We start from the raw sequence: 6,385 nt of genomic DNA on the forward strand, positions 1-6,385 counted from the left end.
TTTGTCTGGCCAGGTGATTGTGTATATTTTGAGCTGCCCCTTGCATTTTGTTAGGACCTCCTGGATCTGAAGATAAAGAAATGTCCTGGGGAGTATGCACAACATTACTTCAAGACTGGGAAAGACTTCCAGTCTTGCAGTAGGCTCAGTAGCCCTCTTGATTAGTAAAAGAATTGGACGAGAAGTCAGAAACCTGGAAGTAAGCCTGGCTCTGTGTCTACTTCATTCTGAGGCCTTGAACAAGTCAAATATCTCTGAACCTCAGCTTCCCTAATTGTAACATGAACATAATTAGACTTAATGCTTGTATCTTCTCAGATTTATAAAAATCAAACTATACATACACTAACAACTATATAATGATAGTTGCTATTTAAAATCTTTTACTCTTCCAGTCACTAAATTAAGCACCTTGCATGAGTTATTTCCCTTGCAATCCCTCGGGTGGGTATTATTGTATGTACACTTGTATCTCTCTCTACCACACTGTACTCCCTTACGCTACTTTTCTTTTTTGTTGTAGAGCCCACCACTACTTGACATATTGTATATTTACTGTCTTACTTGTTTGTTTTCCATCTCCAGAATGTAAGACTGGAGTGTAAGGCTTCTGAAGGCAGGAATTTTTGTATGTCCTGTTCATTGTTGTATTTCCAGTGCCTAACATATAAAACACTCAATAAATATTTGTTGAATGAATGAATTCAATAAAACTCCGTTTTACAAATGTGTCTAAAACCCAGAATAGTGAAATCGCTTACTTGTATAGAGGGTGCCTAGACAAGATTCAAACTCCTATCTATGTGCCTCCAGAAATGATACTGTTAAGTAACACACTATTCTGCTTCATTGATACCTTTAATGACCACTTCTACAACAGTTCCAGATTTTCTATGGATGTTGTGAGGGAGAGAAAAGAAATGTTAGATATGGTCCCTGCATAAGTGAGATTTTAGTGTAAAGGAAAACAAACACATATGAACACACTAATACAAGGTGAATTCTTAACTGTAAAACTTCTGGTTTGGGCAGTATTTAGTGAAGGCAATAGTAGCGTGGGAAGGCTTCCCAGGTAAAGTGATACTAAAACTACCATTTGTAGAACTCCTGCTCTGTGTTGTGCACATTATCCCTAGGCCTTACCTCACAAGGAAGGCATTATGAATAACCTTTCCTTATTGAGAGAACTGAGATCTGGAGGTACTGTGGAACCTGCCCATGGTCACACAACTGATAAATGACAGAAGTACAACTTACCATCCAAGTTGGTGTTTCAAAAAATTGTACCTTTGATCCTCCATGCACCAGGGCATGAGCCAGAAAAGATGAAGTGGTTGAAGAGGAGAGAGATGGGTAGTTACTTTAATTCAGGGAGTCCACCTTTTTCTTATTTTCAAACTCTGTGCTTCATGAGATGATAGCGTGCATGTGGTAAGAGTTCACAGGTTGTGGGTGAGCAGCAGAGAAAACGACTCACACCCTTTGGGGTCGAGTATTCAGAGGTCACTGTGACTGTATGTCTATTTCTACCCCCATAGGCCATCTTTCTAGACAAAGGTTGAAAGGTCAGATTGGAGAAATTTATCAATGTGTAAACATTATCTGAGACCCTCCTGTGTGTATGTGCACCTTGGGCTTACTGAGCTGGAGGGAAGCAGTGGTACAAAGAGGAAATCCACACAGGCCCTGCTCAAGGACACACACACACCCACACCCACCCACACACACACACCTATAAATACCACAAATAAACATAAATGCACAGACACATATGGTCACACTTTTGCGTATAGCTATACATATGTATATAATATGGCCTTAAGCACAAACATGAGCACATTGATGCACAATACACAAAATATACACACAGAGACATGTAAGCACATGGGACACAGGCACACAAAATATTCAGGCAAACACACAAATATACATAGACTTGCACATAGACCTGAGAAAACAAGCAATGAAACACAGATTCATACACTCAATCTGGACATAGGCAGATAATACATGCACATAAGCATATGAACATTTAAATAAAAACACAGATATAACATACATATACAGAGAAATACAAAACATCAACCTAAAGATACATAGAAAGATAAACATGAGGGTTTAGAAGAAAACTAACAATAACAGACCTTACATATTAAGGGACAAAGGAATGGCAGAAACTCTTTTGTGCAATGGGAGTTCAGAGGTGGTAGCAATCCCTATGGACTTCAGTGGTTTAGGAAAGCTTTCTAGAGGAGCTGGAGTGTGGGCTTGGATGTGAGATTTGGTTAGCATTGGACAGACAAAGAGGATGGGGAAAAATTCCAGGTAAGTAGTAGGGAAAGAGCCAAAGTCCACAGACAATCAAAGGCAAGAATGATTCTGATGAACAGGGAGAGTCAGTTGGACTCTAGCTTGGTGTATATTTAGAAAGGCAGGAGAAGAAAAAGCTAAACCAGGTTGTGGAGGGTCTTGAAAAGAAGACCAAGATGCCTAGACTTGATCTTAAAGACTTATGTGGGAGCTGTAGAAGGTTCTATAGTGAAATAGGGGCCTGCTGCGGTTGAAAGCAGTTTCTTAGGACCAAATCTGTTTGCAGAATATCAATGGAATAGGATGGGGAAATTGGAAGCAGAAAAATGAGAGACTAATTAGACTATTGGTTGTATAATGCAATGGAAAGAGAATGGGAATAGGCATTAGGAGACCTGGGTTCATTCACCTCTCTAGGTCTCAGTGCTCCCATCTATACTCTAAAGGTGTCATACTCACCAGTAGATTCTCAACTTATGTTCTTGGGATCCCTAGGAGTTCTGTAGCAGGGAAGAGGAAGGGAACAGAGAGAAATTGAGGTGACTGAATTTCAACCAATGGTGTACTTAAATTCCATTTAAGTACTTAAACGGCCAACTTAATTCTTTAATAACTTAAATGGCCAACTTAAATTCTAAGAGCTGATTTTGTGAATTTATTCCTAACTCTGTTTTTAGTGACATTGTGTTGGTAGTTTGAAAGAAGCCATGATGAAGATATTTACAAGACCCTAGATGTAAGACCAGGCACATAATAGGTATTGAATAAATGCATATTATGCACTTTTGATGTTTCTGACACTGTTCTAGGTCCTGGGGGATATAGTAGTAAAGAAACAGACATGAAACTTAAATTTTAGTAGAAAGAAAAAAGTTTAAGAAACAACCAAACAAATATGAAAATGAAAATCAATAATTATATAATTATATATTATGTGGCTCAGACATGATGTACCAGTAACATAAACACTGAATCTTGCTCTCACCACCAACATTGTCTATAAATAGTTTATTTATTAATAATAAATTGGGAAATATGAAGACAGGAAATACTCATATGTGGATGTGCAGGATTTGGGTGAATAGAGGTGAGGGAGTGAATTAGAGCTAAATTCTTAAGAATGACAATAGCAATATGAGCATGTTTTTCAGAGTTATGAAGTCCACCCTTGGCCAAAAAAAAAAAAATAGCTAACAAAGTTGAAAATGATTGTCTTGGGGAAAGGGAAATATTTTAACAAGCTTCATAGAAAGATCTGATTTTCTTGACTATGTCTATCTAACTAACAAATATGTATATTGTATATAATATGTCAAATGGTGATGAGTACCATGAAGTAAAATAAAGCAGGGCTATGGGATAGAGAGTGTTAGAGTGTGATAGGCAGAGTACTGAACCCCCAAAGATGTCTTCATACTAATCCCCAGAACCTGTGAATAAGTTAGGTTACATGGCAAAGGAGTATTAAATTTGCAGATGGAGTTAAGGTTGCGAATCAACCAACCTTAATGTAGGGAGATTATTTTGGATTATCCAGGTGGGTCCACTGTAATCACAAGAGTCCTTAAAAGTGGAAAAGGGAGGAAGAGGAGTCAGTTAGGTAGGGGGAAATGTGACTATGGGATAAAGGCACAAATAGGTGCAACACTGCTAACTTTGAAAATGGAGGAAGGGAAACATGTGCCAAGGAAAAGGGGTGACCTCTAGAAGCTTGAGAAGGCAAAGAAATGGATTCTCCCCTAGACCCTACAGAAAGGAATGCAGTCCTCTGACATCTTCATTGTAGCTCAATACGATTCATAGCAGACTTCTCACCTCCAGGACTGTATGATGATTAATTTATGTTGTGTTAAGCCAGTAAAGTTGTTCTAATTTGTTATGACAGTGATGTAACACTAATACAGAGAGTAATGAGATAGCATGTATTCTCAGAGGAAGTAATATTTGAACAGACCTGAATGAAATATGAGAGTAGGCTTAGCAGATATCTGGGGAAAGATAACTCCAGGCATGGAGGACTGCAAGTGCAAAGACCTTGAGACAAGAACATGCCTAGAATGTTCAAAGAGGTGTGTTTGGAGCAGAGGGAGTGAAGGAGAAAATCGGGAGAAGATGGGAATAGAAAAGGGTGAGGGAGAGTGTAGTATGCAGGGTCTTGTAGGGCATGTAAATGATTTTAACTTTTATTCTGAGATAAGGAACAATTGGAGGGATCTGAACAGGAGGATGACATAATCTTAACTATGTTTTAAAAGTATTGTCCTTGCTTCTCTATTGTAGACTATAGATGAGGAAGGGTAGAAGCAGGGAAACCAGTCTGGATTTGCAACAAATAGTAAATGCAGGACAGTGACAGTGAAATCAGAATATAAGGGGGTGGATGCCAGAGACTGTGGAAAGAAGAGTAGCTAGGTTTTGATTATGTGGCAGAGTGAATCATGGCTAAGTGGAAAGCATGGATACTACTCATGCTGTAGATATGGTTGGCCTGGGCAACAATAAGGCCATAAACAGAGCTCAGAAAGTTTCAAGGAGAGGGGTTATTTTTAGCAGAAGATAGTTTCAGACTAGCCATGTGGAAACAGAGGTGATGGAATTCCTGCAGTGAGATGTCCTCATAGAGTGAAGAAGGTAGGACTGGAGTTCAGGGGAGATCATGCCTAGAGGGAGAACTTTGACAATCATTTATAGACATGTGATGGTGAAGCCATGGGAGAATGTCATATCCCTCAGTATAGGAGAGTGCAGAAAGAAGCAGGTATCTAAGGATGGAGAGCTGAGAGTTCTATGCTGCACCCAACTCTCTCCTTCATCACCAATTCTAGATCCATACTTAAAATAACAGAAAGTCAGAGCCTAGAGGGCCCTTTGAGACCACAATGAGTCCTCTTCCTTCACCTCAACTTCACAGGGGGAAAGAAAATGAAGCTTAGTGATGGAATGGAATGTGTTTAATGATACACAGTGAAGATCAGTGGCAGAGGTAGGACTAGAACCCAGACTACCTTTATTTACATCACACTGCCACTCGTGCTGCTACATCCTCTAATTATGCAGGTTCTAAGAAATTACCCTAAGAAAATGCATTTGGGAGAGGTCATTTTTAGACTGGACAGAGTGGAGCTGCTTTGTCTTTACTGAGCCCTAGTTGCTCTCTCTGAAGTGTAAGGCTAATAGTATTAGTCAACTAAAACAACCACTAGTATGCTTGAAAATCAAATTTGGATCCATTGGTTACATGCATGTATACAGAATGGAAAACAAACAAAAAATAAACTATATGCCACCACCCTTATTTTTGATTGAACAATAAGAAACAGTGTTTTCTGAGCTCTGGTTTTTAAGGTGACAGAAAAAGAGGAAGTGAGACAGTTGTGGCTGTGAGTGGGTGGATGTGATACATAAACTGAAAAAATTTTGTCATTTTCCTACTTCCACCCACTCTACCTACTGACTTGGAGAGTTGAACAAGGAACAGCCTAGGAAGACCCCTGGTAGGTTAGGCCTGCAAACCTTTTTCCTGGTTCCTTTTAAATGGACTTTCAATTTAAATACAATTAATTTCATCAAAAGACTTGAGTACTTACTGTGTGTGTCAGGCTTGTATCTGGGCCCTTACAAAAATTTTCTCCTTTATTCCTTCATAGTAGCTCTATGAGAAAGGTACTAATTTATTCACATTTTACAAAGAGTATAAGGCTCAAGGCCTGGGCTCCAAATTTAATTTGAAATGGAGCTGGGAATTGAACTATACAGTTTGTAGATAGAGTCCATGTTCTGGCTACCACTCTCCAATACTGACTCTTGTAATATGAGTGTTAACTCTGTAACTCTAGGCCAGGCCAAGAGCCTCATATGTGTCAGGTTTTGTCTGTTAGGTATAATCAAATTGAATGTAGAAAGTACTATCCTAGGAGGTTAAACCACTATAAAACTACAAGGAAACAAAGACCCAAATTCCCGTCAGAGTCAGGAAAGGCTTTGAAGGGGGAGGTGGTGGCATTTGCAGTGTATTTTGAAGATTGGGTAGGTCTTTTTGCTTTTTCTTTTTCCTTTCTCTCTCTTTCTTTCTTTC

Source organism: Macaca mulatta, chromosome X, assembly GCF_049350105.2.
Source record: "Macaca mulatta isolate MMU2019108-1 chromosome X, T2T-MMU8v2.0, whole genome shotgun sequence".
NCBI lineage: Eukaryota > Metazoa > Chordata > Mammalia > Primates > Cercopithecidae > Macaca > Macaca mulatta.